Source organism: Ailuropoda melanoleuca, chromosome 1 (genome assembly GCF_002007445.2).
Source record: "Ailuropoda melanoleuca isolate Jingjing chromosome 1, ASM200744v2, whole genome shotgun sequence".
Taxonomy (NCBI): domain Eukaryota; kingdom Metazoa; phylum Chordata; class Mammalia; order Carnivora; family Ursidae; genus Ailuropoda; species Ailuropoda melanoleuca.
This window is the reverse complement of record NC_048218.1, coordinates 38555346-38568345: the sequence shown is the minus strand read 5'-3', so window position 1 is coordinate 38568345 and position 13000 is coordinate 38555346.

The following is a 13000-nucleotide window of genomic DNA, read 5'->3' as shown; positions in this document are numbered from 1 at the left end:
CCTGCTTTATCCTTCCCTCCCTCCTTCTCTTTCCCTGCCCCTCCCTCTCTCTCTCTCCTCCTCCCTCTCTCATCCACTCCACCCCCACCATGAGGAAACAGTGAGATGGTAGCTATCTATAAGCCAAAAATGAGCCCCCACCAGACACCACATCTGCCAGGGCTTTGATCTTGGACTTCCCAGCCTCTAGACTTTGAGAAATAAATGTCTGTTATCTAAGCCACCCACTTGATGGTATTTTTGTTATAGCAGCCTGAACAGACCAAGACAAGATGAAAATGTGGTGAACAAGTAAAAGTCTACATATGAAGGGATGAATTGCAAATCCCTTTCTCCCACTTTGCGCTGAGAACAATGAAAGCCAAGCTTATATTCCTTAGCTATTACACTGGAGGAGTCCTCTCTGAGAAAAGAAGTGATCTCAAAAGAACAAAAACAAAAACCTTCTGATAATGAAACAAATTCAGTGAAATAGACCAAGCTGAGCCCACTATCTTGAAGCCCATTACTCAATAAACTCTGTCTTTGCTACAACACACACACACACACACACACACACGCACACGCACGCACACACGCACACAAAGCTTCCAATCTGCTTTTTCCTGCCTTACTGTCAAATATGAACAGATAGCCAAAGATTACCTGACATTGAGGAAAACCTTCTAACAAATAAAAGCAGAGACTGGAGACAAGGCAGAAAGCAGAGAAAACTTAAATAAACTATATTGAATATTCTCAGAGGTTGAAGAGAAGATCCCTAAAGAAAAAAAATTAGAGAAAAAAGAAATAAAACTAAATTTTAAACAATTGTCATTGAAATAATAGGATGTTAGAAATTAAATATTCATGCTCAAAAAATATAAGGGGGAAATTATGGAAATAAGGGAAAGGAGAAACAAATAACAGAATATGAATATGGGGAATTCAACAAACAGTAAGAGTTCCAGACAGAAAAAACAAAAACCTGAAGACAAGGGAATTTAAAAAAAAAGATCCAGTAATTTCCCAAAACTGAGGGATTTGAGTTGGAAATTCAAAGTGCTACCTAGTGATCAAACCAACGAGTGAAATAAAAGGCCAACACTTATACTTGTGGCCTTTCATAACATAGAAACACGGTAATGGAAAGAATGAGCATATGCGACCAAGTACAACAAGGCATCGCACAAGGTACTATCGAACATATAAAAGCAAGCTAAAGGTCATCTCTATCCCCAAAGGTCAAAAAGAATTTGAACAATACAGGTAGGTGAAAATCTCATTGTAATCATAGGACATCCACCACTGCATTTTCCTCTTATTTTGGTTCCTATCTTCAGATTTTTTTGTTTTTGAACAAGAGCCACATTCAGCGTGTATAAGGAAGCCAGTCCTTTTTCCTTCTGAGCCCTCTGCACTGGCACACACACACACTCACACACAGACCTGCACACACATATACACACATGCATATGGAGACATGGTACACATTTTTACACCCTCACACGTTTATGTACACATAACCACACCCCCACATGTGGACGGCCTAGCTCNGTGTATAAGGAAGCCAGTCCTTTTTCCTTCTGAGCCCTCTGCACTGGCACACACACACACTCACACACAGACCTGCACACACATATACACACATGCATATGGAGACATGGTACACATTTTTACACCCTCACACGTTTATGTACACATAACCACACCCCCACATGTGGACGGCCTAGCTCCTGGGAGACAGCCGATGCAGGCAATCAGGGACAAAGACTTAGCTTGTTGGTTTTCAGAGTAGAAGAGGACCTGGCCACCTAAGATTAGAAAGGAGGCATGTAATTTATTCTCTGACTTCCTATCTCCTCCTATATTTTGCTAGAATTTCAAACTTTTACTTTTTATCCTCATTGTTTCCATACGCCACCTCTTTGGCAGTTTGCAAGTTTTTCCCAGGGGTCCTACTGGTAGCTTTTTTGGCAAGCAGCCTTTCACTGTTCTTTTACAAGGTGGCTGGATGTCATGGACAGAGGCCCTGATTTGGGCATGACCAGAGCTGGGTTCCAGGCCTGTCTTAGCTATTCAGTTGCTGATTCGAAGCCTCAGCTTCCCCAAATGCATTTTCTATCAACAAGAAATTGTATTCACTGACCTCTAAGAGTCCATCCCATCTTGAAATTCAGTAATTCTATATTCTGAACATACACTCTGACACCTCAGCCACCAAGAACAAGGTTTGTTTTTTTTAAAAGAATAAATATTGTATTTTAAATATCCATATAACATATCCACGTATATAATTTCAGGAAAAATGCAAATAATTTCAGCTGGCTAAATATAGAATGCTTATATTAAAACCAATTCAACAATACACTCTGGCACTATTCCCAGAACATTTTCATTTGATTGGGAATTGTTTAAATTTTAATCCATTTTAAACCATTATCTCTCCCAATTGTGCTCCTCTTAGAACGTCACATTTGAGATATTGACTGCAATTACACTGACTTTCTTATTAAATCATGTATCTCAGCAGTGTTACTGCTACCCATGTGGATGTTTTTCGGGCCCCATGTAGAACATGTGGCGGGTGGTGAGGATGCATTTAAAAATTATGAATGTGTTTCTGTGGATGCCCTTTTCCTTCCAAGAGCACCTGCCAGCGCCCCACTTTTCTCCCACATCAGTAACAATACCGTCTACTACTATGCTCTTACTCCTCTCATCATTCCCCTTTCCTCTTAAAACATTTAAAATAACAAAACTGTCCCTCTCACTCTGCCAGCACAAACTCTGGAAAAACAGACACACACACAAAAAAAATAAAATTGTGCTGAGTCCCTAGTCAAACAAGTTCTTCTTCTGTAAATTAATAATTGCACTGCTTTTCCTCACTAGTGTTTTGCTGCCATCCTCAAATTTTATTCAGGCAGGATCCCAATCTCCATTGGCCTTGGCAAGAGCAACTGGAAATGTGGCAGTGGAGGGTGGGAGAAGGGCGTTAGGCAGGACCCTTAGTGGATGATCACGCCCCTGCTTGCGTACAGAACCCTCCCTCCGGGGTCTTTACATCGGGATTTTACACGCTATACAAACTCTTTCTCTCAGCCACTGACCCAACCACTGCCGGAGACCAAGCTCCACCGTTTCATTCAGAGAGCTACCATACTTTAAGCAACAACCAGGTATCAGGCACTGAGTTACCCATTTCACATAAATCACATCCCTTAATCCTTACATGATCTTACAAGTCAGGAATTAGTTTGTTTGGTTTAAAACTAGGGAATCTGAGGCTCAGAGACATTAAATAAACAGTATCCACAGACAATACAGAGGTGAGCCTAGATGTGTACCCAGGTCTGTCTCACTGTTAAAAATATGTATTTGTTTGAAAGTAATCATAACCAGAAGGTAGTATTGGATGAGCACAAAAGTGGTAAAGCCTATACAGGTATCCCTTTAATGTGGGAAACAAAAGCAAAAGAAAAATTACTAAATTTCCTCACTACTTAGAGCCCTCTGACAAGTCCTTGAAACAGGCAGACTGACATTCCTCTAGGGACTCAGCTGCCTCAATGTTGATGCTTTGCTAAGGGCAAAAGGGGATCTCAGCCCAGGACCCTGGGTAGTCTACATTAACATACAAAAATTCCTTTGAAACTTCCTTTATCTCTACCCACCCACCCACCNAGATGTATGTTGCCAATCATCCCCCCAAGCATATGACCCACTGATATACATCTGAAGGGTCTTCACAACTCGGGTTTTATTAGACAGTAATAAATGACCCTTTCCCAACAATATCTAGCCCCCTCAAGTCCTGGAAACCTTACTTCCAAAATTCCTTAGAGACTTATGCTATGCCTAACCCCCTCCCAACTTGAAAGTATATGATAGGCCACTCCTCGTGACCCCAGTGCAGCTCTTTCTGCCCACAGGTCCTGTCCCCGTGCCTTAATAAAACCACCGTTTTGCACAAAATATATCTCAAGAATTCCTTCTTGGCTGCCAGCTTCGAATCCTAATGTCTTTCCTACATCACCTTGCCTTTCAAAAGTTGGTATTAGACCACTTTCCTTAATGAAAGACCACATCCGTATCTGTTTTCGATAACCTAGGGAAATCTAAAGAGGATTTTCACTTTTGCAAAAAAAGGGGAAAGCGAAAATAGCATTCAGCATTCCTTTTGCAGCAAGCAGTGAGAGCAAGCAGCTCCGCCAGGCTCCTTCCCCGGGAACTACACCCAGCATCTCAGCATCAGGCTGCCGCAACTTTGAACTGTGTCTGTGAGCATCTCTGCTTTATCTCAATTTATTGTGTGTACCCACTAGCAAGATGTGTCCTAAGATATTTATTTTAGGGGTCTGGGAATGCTCAAAAATGTTACATAAATATAAATTAATGGTAATTGCTTCTTTGCTTCATGCCATTTCCACTTACAGAAGGTTTTACAGGTTTCACTCTACTTTCAGATAGTGGGGGAAACCTGTACTGTGGTTTGATCAAAACTATAACATTTATAAATGTGTAGGAAAGAGTCAACCAATGACTTCCATGATCCCCTCATTCAGTGACTGGAAATGGCATTTGGTAGCATCAAGGAAAGCTTTCAGCCATAAGCAACAGTCAGTCCAACTTTTACTGGCCTAAATGTCACTTTCTCACACACAAAAAAGTCTAGAACGGTCCCATCCAATAGAAATAAAACGTAGGAAACAAATTCAGATCATATATGTAATAACACAAGTAATAGCCATACCAGAAAAGTAAAAGAAAACAGGTAAAGTTAATATATTTTATTTAACCCAATATTATCTAACATATTTCATCATGCAATCCATATTAAAAACAATGACTTAATTTTCTGGGGCACTTGGCTGTCTTAGTTGGTGCAGCATGTGACTCTTGATCTCCCGGTTTTAAGTTCTAGCCCCATGTTGAGTGTACAGATAACTTAAAAATAAAATCTTTTCTTTTTTTTTTTTTAAGATTTTTATTTATTTATTTGAGAGAGAGAGACAAAGACAGCGACAGAGAGCATGAGCTGGGAGGAGAGGGAGAAGCAGGCTCCCCGCTGAGCAGGGAGCCTGACCTGGGGTGGGGGGGGAAGCTTGATCCCAGGATGCTGGGATCATGACCTTAGCCAAAGGCAGACGCTTCACAGACTGAGCCACCCAGGTGCCCCAAAAATAAAATCTTTTAAAAATATATATATATTGACTTAATTTCCCTTTTTTTATAATGCTAAGTCTTTGAAATCCAGTGTGCATTTTATACTAACAGTGTATCTCAATTTAGACAAGCCACGTTTCAAGTGCTCACTGCTCAGATGTGGCTTGTGCCTACCATGTTAAACTACACGTGAGAAAAATAGTTGCTGAGGTTAGATTTCCAGTGCACAGGGCTTTTCTCTCATATTTAATACCTCAGGTTTACAAAATGGTTACCAAATACCAGACATTATACCAGAATTGAAAGCAACAACAGGGGAAAACTACCACCAGTAAAATCTTTCTCCAAATACCTCTACTTACATCTGTGTACTGTGTCCCAAAGTGACACTTCATCATTAGAGGGACTGGGAAAGTGAGAAATTAGGTTCTGATTTCCAGTGGAAATATAAGAAGGGGACTGGATATAGAAATCTATTTGCTAACTGGCTAGGTCGGCTACAGACACTGATTTATAAAAACAGAGGAAACATTTTTTAATTAAAAAAAAATTAGAAAAAAACAGGAAAGTATATATTATAAACCAATGAAAATTCCAGGAATCATAGAAACATGACCTTACTTCATTTTATAATATTTATAAAATTTTAACTAAATAATAAATAGGTTTTTCTTTCAGGATAATATTTACCTAGCTCATTTGCCAGCTAACATATTTGAAAGAAGAGAAAACAATGGAATATCAGAAATGAAGATTCTGAGGGAAATTGTGGTCCAAAGACAAGGATCTAAATCTCATTTTCTCCACAGATCTTTCCATGGACAGCCCACTATGACTGTATGAGTAAACATACTAAACACCAAATATAACACTATTTGTTCAAATTCCTATTAAGCTAATGTCAATGTTCATTTTAATACATCACAAGCTCAATATATGCTTTGCTGGCTGTCTCTTTCCAAAACCAAATCATAGCCATAAACAGAGCTAAAATAATGCAATCTTACCAACAAAATTCTGTAGTTATCTTAATGGAAAGGGAAACAATCTTTAGCTATCAGAAAAATGAGTAACATATAGCTTTGGTGTAATAAGCACTGGGATTTGATTAGCAAAATGGAAATAAATTACCTAAGAATTTATACTGTAGATGGTTTGAATCCCTCTGTACAACTGTACAGATACTAAATGTTATGGTAAACTTAAGTGTTATATTCTAAAGTATTTTCATATGTTCTCTTTCTCACAAAAATCTTAAACATATTTTCAGTTATCTTAAACCATGGTATGACAAGGCATATTTTATATAGTGGTAGAAAACTAATCTATAATGAAGTCATTCCGTATAATGTAAATTAAAGCTGGCATCTTGTTAGCCCAGTTTTAAATAGATGTACATACATGTATATGCAGGCATTCATATAACAATGCTCTAATTATTCAAACTGCCCAATAGTTCATTTAATGGGATTGTGTGAAGCAAAGTAGCCATGAACTAGAATATAGGGCACATTGCATGAGCTTACAATTACAAGCATAAAATTCCTCAGATGAAAACATGAATGAATTTAACCCATCAGAGAAATCAGGTCAATAACATAGTCTATAACTGTAATCTCCTGAGATTTGCGTTTTGAAAAGGAGTAGAAATCCTTGGATTCTACATGACAAAATAATCCCATTATAACTTCACTACACTGTAGCAATTGAGATGAACTCTGTGCCACATTATATGGATACATGTTGACCTCACCACAACTAAGCCCAGTTTCAAGAGATTTTATGATTGTTGCTTAATACATTAAAAACCAAATAAAAGAACAGTTTGTGCAACCTAATATTACCACTAATACCATTAATATCACTTGAAATCCTCTTCTCTTTTTAAATGCTTGATGGCATGTCAAATGGTTCTATAGCCCCTATACGAATATGGATGCCTGACTTCTATATTTTGTGACACAGGATAGTAATAGTGCACACTATAAATCACTTGATGACTCATTAGTGACATAAATTCAGTGTATGAATTGCCAATGGATCATACTTTCCTGTCAGTGGAGCCTGGAGTAAATAGGCACTCAGGGCTGTTAACACCACTCTGGGCTTTGACACACAGACCACCAATGCGGGGTGCAAATGACCAGCTACAGGAACACTATGTATAGATCTATGATACTGCTACTGCCAGGCATTCCTTAGAGACCTTAAGATGATGCTTACGTCACTTGAAAATGACACAAGATCAAAGTGTTCTATTTGGGAATACTTTCAAATTGATCATTTTAAAATTTGAGAGATTAAAAAATGAGAATACTTCAATTCTAATTAATTAAAAAGAATGAAGGAACTAATTTAAATACAAACAATAACTATGACTTCACCTCCAGCACTTCTTGATTTATACACGCAAGCAAAAAAGATTGTTGGTACTACAGACTTTGATAAAAGCATGGAGGAGAGGAAGAAGTTATACTTTGGAGAATCGAAAATTTTTAATTTACTGTTAGATCCTTATTCCTAAGTGCCCTTCATGCACCACATCATGTGACTCAACCATCCTCTCTGCTGTCTGTTCTCCCCCCTTACCCTCTCTGGTCTTCCCTTTGCCCTCCTGTCTTCCTAGAGTAAGTCAGCCATTACCATCCTTGTACCCAAACTGAGCAAAGGAATACCTTTTGCATATCCAAAGTCATATAAATGAGCTACGCTCACTTTCACTTTCTATCAATACTTGCTGAAATAAAAGTATAATGATTTTATATCCTCACTGATATGACTTCTAAAATCATCTCTTGGAAAGCAGAGGTTGATGGGGTTTTTTCGTTTGTTTCAATATATTTCTATTATAATTGGATCAAATGTTTAAACAATCTAAAATCTAATTTTTTGTAATTTAGAGTTGTATTCATGTAAAACATATACTGGTCTAAAATGTAAGTCAACAATTGTCACTTAAAAAGAAACCTAAACAAGTATGAAAAATAAATGTCTATAATCTGAGATATTTTTAAAAGTCAAAATTAGAATAAAGCAACTAATTTTTATATATCAATCTTCAAAAAACAATTTACTCAGTTCTTCTCCTATAACTGAAATGTCAAATTGAAATAATACTTAGAAATGTATGAGGATGGAGATCTATGGAGACTTCAAAACCTAAACTATGTATGACACTTCCATAGTCTACACTGAGTTTATTATCCAGTAGATAATTTTATAACTAGCCCCATAGTCCAGACTCTGATAGAATTTAAAAATTATTACTCGAATGTTTCAACAAACATTTATCTCTATTGATTTCTAGCTTCTGTCTGTAAATCCCTTATACTTTTTGATCTAAGACATGCCCACAGGTTTCATATTTGTTTTATGAGAGAAATAAAAATAAATCACCTAATAGAATTTCACTTCCTCTGATTCCTAAGATACTGAGAACCAAATTAATCACATGGGAAATAAGTCATTTTGGGGTAGGTGCTACTTATGGCAACCAATTGTGAATTTGTCACTTTTCTGTAAAGACCTAGAAAGTAAAAATAATATTATTTTATTTAAAATATACATGTATGTGGCAAACAGGAGGAACTGTTAAAATCAAAAGAAAATGCAAATGTGCATAATTAAGTTTAATAATCTGCAACAGATAAAATCCATTTACATACCAAAAAATCCCTAGTTATAAAAGTAGCTAAATCTTACTGTTAAAAATTATGAATAAGCATTATATGCATCAGAAGACAGTAAATTACCTTGGGATTTAGAAATTATAGGGTCATTATCAACTAATACGTCAACCAGAATTTAGTGAGCTACCTAAAATGGAGATCATTCTAATAATAGTCTAATAGTCTAATAATAATATTGATCTTTTCAAAGAGTTTTAGAAATGGCAAATCACTTGACTACATCAAACTCTAATGTGTTCTACATATTGTTAAAGACCTAACTAGGAATCCATAAAAACAATTATGTATATATTACAAGCAATTGAACAATCATATGAATTGAATCTTTCTTATTTCCCAACACTGGTGTGTCTACATTTGAAAGCTGAAAGAATTTAACATTTAATTCTGTGACTTAAAAGAAGGTAAGCTAAAATGCATCTACAAACTAATGAAATTGCAACAACAAACTCAAGCATTAGGAGAGCCATTAAGGATAAATTCATAAATAATGAAGTAAAAGTGTATTCTTTATTTATTACTAAATTTTAGTTAAGAACTTTAGCAATTACTCTGTTACAGGCAACTACATATAATTTTATGTAATTACTAAAATAGTCCCATCTGTTAAGTACCCTTATCTCCATGAGGTTACTGAAACTCAGAAAGTTTAGGCAACTTTCCCACATTCATGTAGCAAGCCACAGTGGGAAGTCAGAAGATTGATTCCAATACTGATGTTCTTAGTCAGCCTTCTAGAATCCTTCCCATAAAATTTTGAGAAACAGAAGCTTAAAATAGCTGCTCTAAAGGTAACACTTTCTGTGTGTGTGTGTGTGTGTGTGTGTGTGTGTGTGTGTGTGTATACACATACAACAAATAGCAGTCCAAGTTCCCAGTAACTTCCTATCACCAAAAGAAATGCATAGTATAATTTACAAGTTGATAAACTAAATCGATCAGATATCTTTGATTCTACAACATATGCTTTTAAGTTCCAGCATTTTCTGAATTTTGTCTTGTGATCAAAGTCAAAGAAAACTTCCCATTTCTAGGCAGAGTATTTCCTGAGCTTTTGAGAACTTATCCAGTATAAGAGGTATCTATTCATCTGATTATTGTCTTGATAGCACAACTTGTGGTTCCATTCTAACTAAAATTTGCATTACTGATTATGAGATCAAATATCCCAAGAATATTTCATTTTCATTAAAATGCAGCTTTGAAATAAAAATCATCTCGGTTTCCTCACCTATGAAAAGGTTATAGAGCAGTTTTCATCAGATTGCTGTAAAGATTAAGTGTGAAGTCTCAGACTGGTTCTGGGCATGTAATAGGTACTCAATATGTATTTGCCATCAACAATGCTAATTATGAAGAAGAAAAGGGAGATGTAGAAAAGCATGAAAAACAGAGCTTTGGGTTGTAAACTCATGAAAGAGAAGAAAGTATATTTCAACAGAGGAATAACCTGTTTAATTTCTTGTATAGCAATAACCAAGAGCTTTACAGGACCTAGAAATGGGTGATATTTCCAAGGAAATAAAGTTGTTTCATATTGTCATTGAAACATATCCAAAAATGTCACTTCAAACACAAATAGTTTAAAGTAAAACTCACATTTTCTCCCCACAAAGATCTCCCACTTATTCCCTTCTTCTCAAAGACTGTGGTATCTACACATTCCCTGTGCTGTTACCACTTACAGTATATCCACCTGAGAGTGTGACATTATAGGAAAGGGTCTTTGCAGATGAAATCGGTTAAGATGAGGCCATACTGGATTTGCAGGGACCCTAAATCCAGTGACTGGTGCCTTTACAAGAGGAGAGGACACACAGAGGCACAAGAAAGAAGGTCATGTGAAGACAGACACAGAGATTTGAGAGATGCAGCTATAAGCCAAGGACCACCAAGAAATGCCAGGAGCTGCCAGAAGCTAGGAAAAGGCAAGGAAGGATTCTTCCCTAAAGCCTTCAGAGGGAACATGACCCTGGCCACAGCTTGATTTCAGACATTTGGCCTCCTCTACATGAAAGAATAAATTCCTGCTATTATAAGCCACCAAGTTTGTGGCATTTTGTTAGAGCATCCCTAGAAAACTAATATACCGCCTCTNTGCCTCTGCCTATTCACTCTCTCTTTGGTTCCAGATGATCTATCCAACTCCTCTTGGAATCTCAGCACAGACGGCATTGATTCCTCCTNCGCCTCTGCCTATTCACTCTCAAAGGTAAGCTGAGTATCTCTCTCTTTGGTTCCAGATGATCTATCCAACTCCTCTTGGAATCTCAGCACAGACGGCATTGATTCCTCCTGATCTCATTAGTCATCTCTCTTCTCAGCAGCCAAAATCTATGAATCCACTCCTCACAACTTAGCAACAAGTTGTCAGACCTTTAAAGGCAGAGCCATGGCTTATATTTGTTTAGCCCCAGAGTGTCCAGCATGTAATAAGATGCTCAACCAAAGTGCCTAAGTGACTAAGTCCAGGGCACAAGCTCTCAATAAAATTAAGAGCACAATCTCTGGAACCAGTGAGGGTTCAGATATCAGCTTTGCTGATTACAAGGCTATAATGTTGAGCAACATTATAGAGGCTACTTTTAGGCAAAAGGCTTGAGCAATGGAATGTAGAAAGGGCCCACAGTGACCACCTGGCTGAATACAGGCAGGCCCATCAGGTGACCCACCTCAAAATATCCACAGACCCAAACTGACCAATGAGCTACTTACAACTAAGCACAGTTACCAAAAAAGGGAAACTTCCATATGTCCCCATACCTCCTCACCTTCCCCCTTTAAAAGCAGCCCCAGGATGGCCTGGGTGGCTTAGTGGGTTAAGCATCCAACTCTTGATTTCGGCTCAGGTCATGATCTTAGGTATATGAGATCGAGCCCCTGCGTCTGGCTCCCCCTGGGTGTGGAATCTGCTTAAGATTCTCTCTCCCTCTGTTCCTCCCCACCTCTTTCCCTCTCTAGAAATAAATAAATAAATAAAAATAAAAACAGCCCTGACCCACTGCCTCATTAAACAGCCTCTCCTCTGCTGTCCTGCCTCCTGCTTCCCTGTGGTATATTCAATAAACATCCATCTCCTTTGATCTACCTCAGGTGAATCCTTTCACTGCCCATGTCAATGCATTCCACCTGATCATCACCCTACATTTGGAGGCCCCCATCCGATAGGACAGATAGCCCATTTAGACAGCACAAACATCTCATGTAGCTCTCTGTGCCTCACTTGCCTCATGTATAAAACAGAAATAATAATAGCACTTATGCTGTAAGGTTCTTCTAAGAGAGTTTACAGCTATAAAGCATTTAGTACAGCTCCTAGCACCTAGTGAGTACTTGAAGCTGTTGTCACTTTTATTTTAATTATTACTATATCCAGAGAAAATACATATTAAAATACATCTGTTTAAGACTGAGTATGGACAGATGGCTAGAAAGGAGCCAAAAATGAACAAAGAATTAGTCAAGTGTTTTGCTCTCCCAAACTCCCAATTATTTCCAGTATAATAATCAGAAACAGCACTGCTTTTGGAGGAATCAATTAAATATTTCTTTTTCTAGGAGTGTGAGGGTTAATTGCAGGTGTCAACTTGACAAGGCTAAAGGGTGCCCGCATATCTGGTAAAACATTTCTGGGTGTATCTGTCATGGTGTTTCTGGAAAAGATTAGCATTTGAATTGATAGACTGAGTAAAGATCCCCTCACTAATAAGGGTAAACTTCATCCAACTGAATAAAAGGGTGGAGGAAGGCCAAATTTGCTCTCTGTGCTTGAGCTAGGGTATCTATCTTCTCCTGCCCACATCCGCACCCTGGTTCTTAGGCCCTTCAATTCAAACTTAATTATACCTCCAGTTTTTCTAGTTCAGCTTGCATACAGCGATAGTGGCACTTCTTAGCCTCCATAATCACATGAAACAATTCCTACAATAAATATCCTGATAATTGATAGTACTGGTTCTGTTTCTCTGGAGAACCCTGATTAATATAAGGAATAAACTTGCCTTTCTCAGAAGATATCAGCCAAAATCCCAACTATCCTCATATATCTTGCTAATCCCAAGGCCCCTTGTCTCCACCCAGAAATTTTCCTTTTCTACAATATCTTCTCTCTTTTCCCCAGGCAAATCCTACTCATTCTTTTAAGCCCAAACTCCCACCTAGGT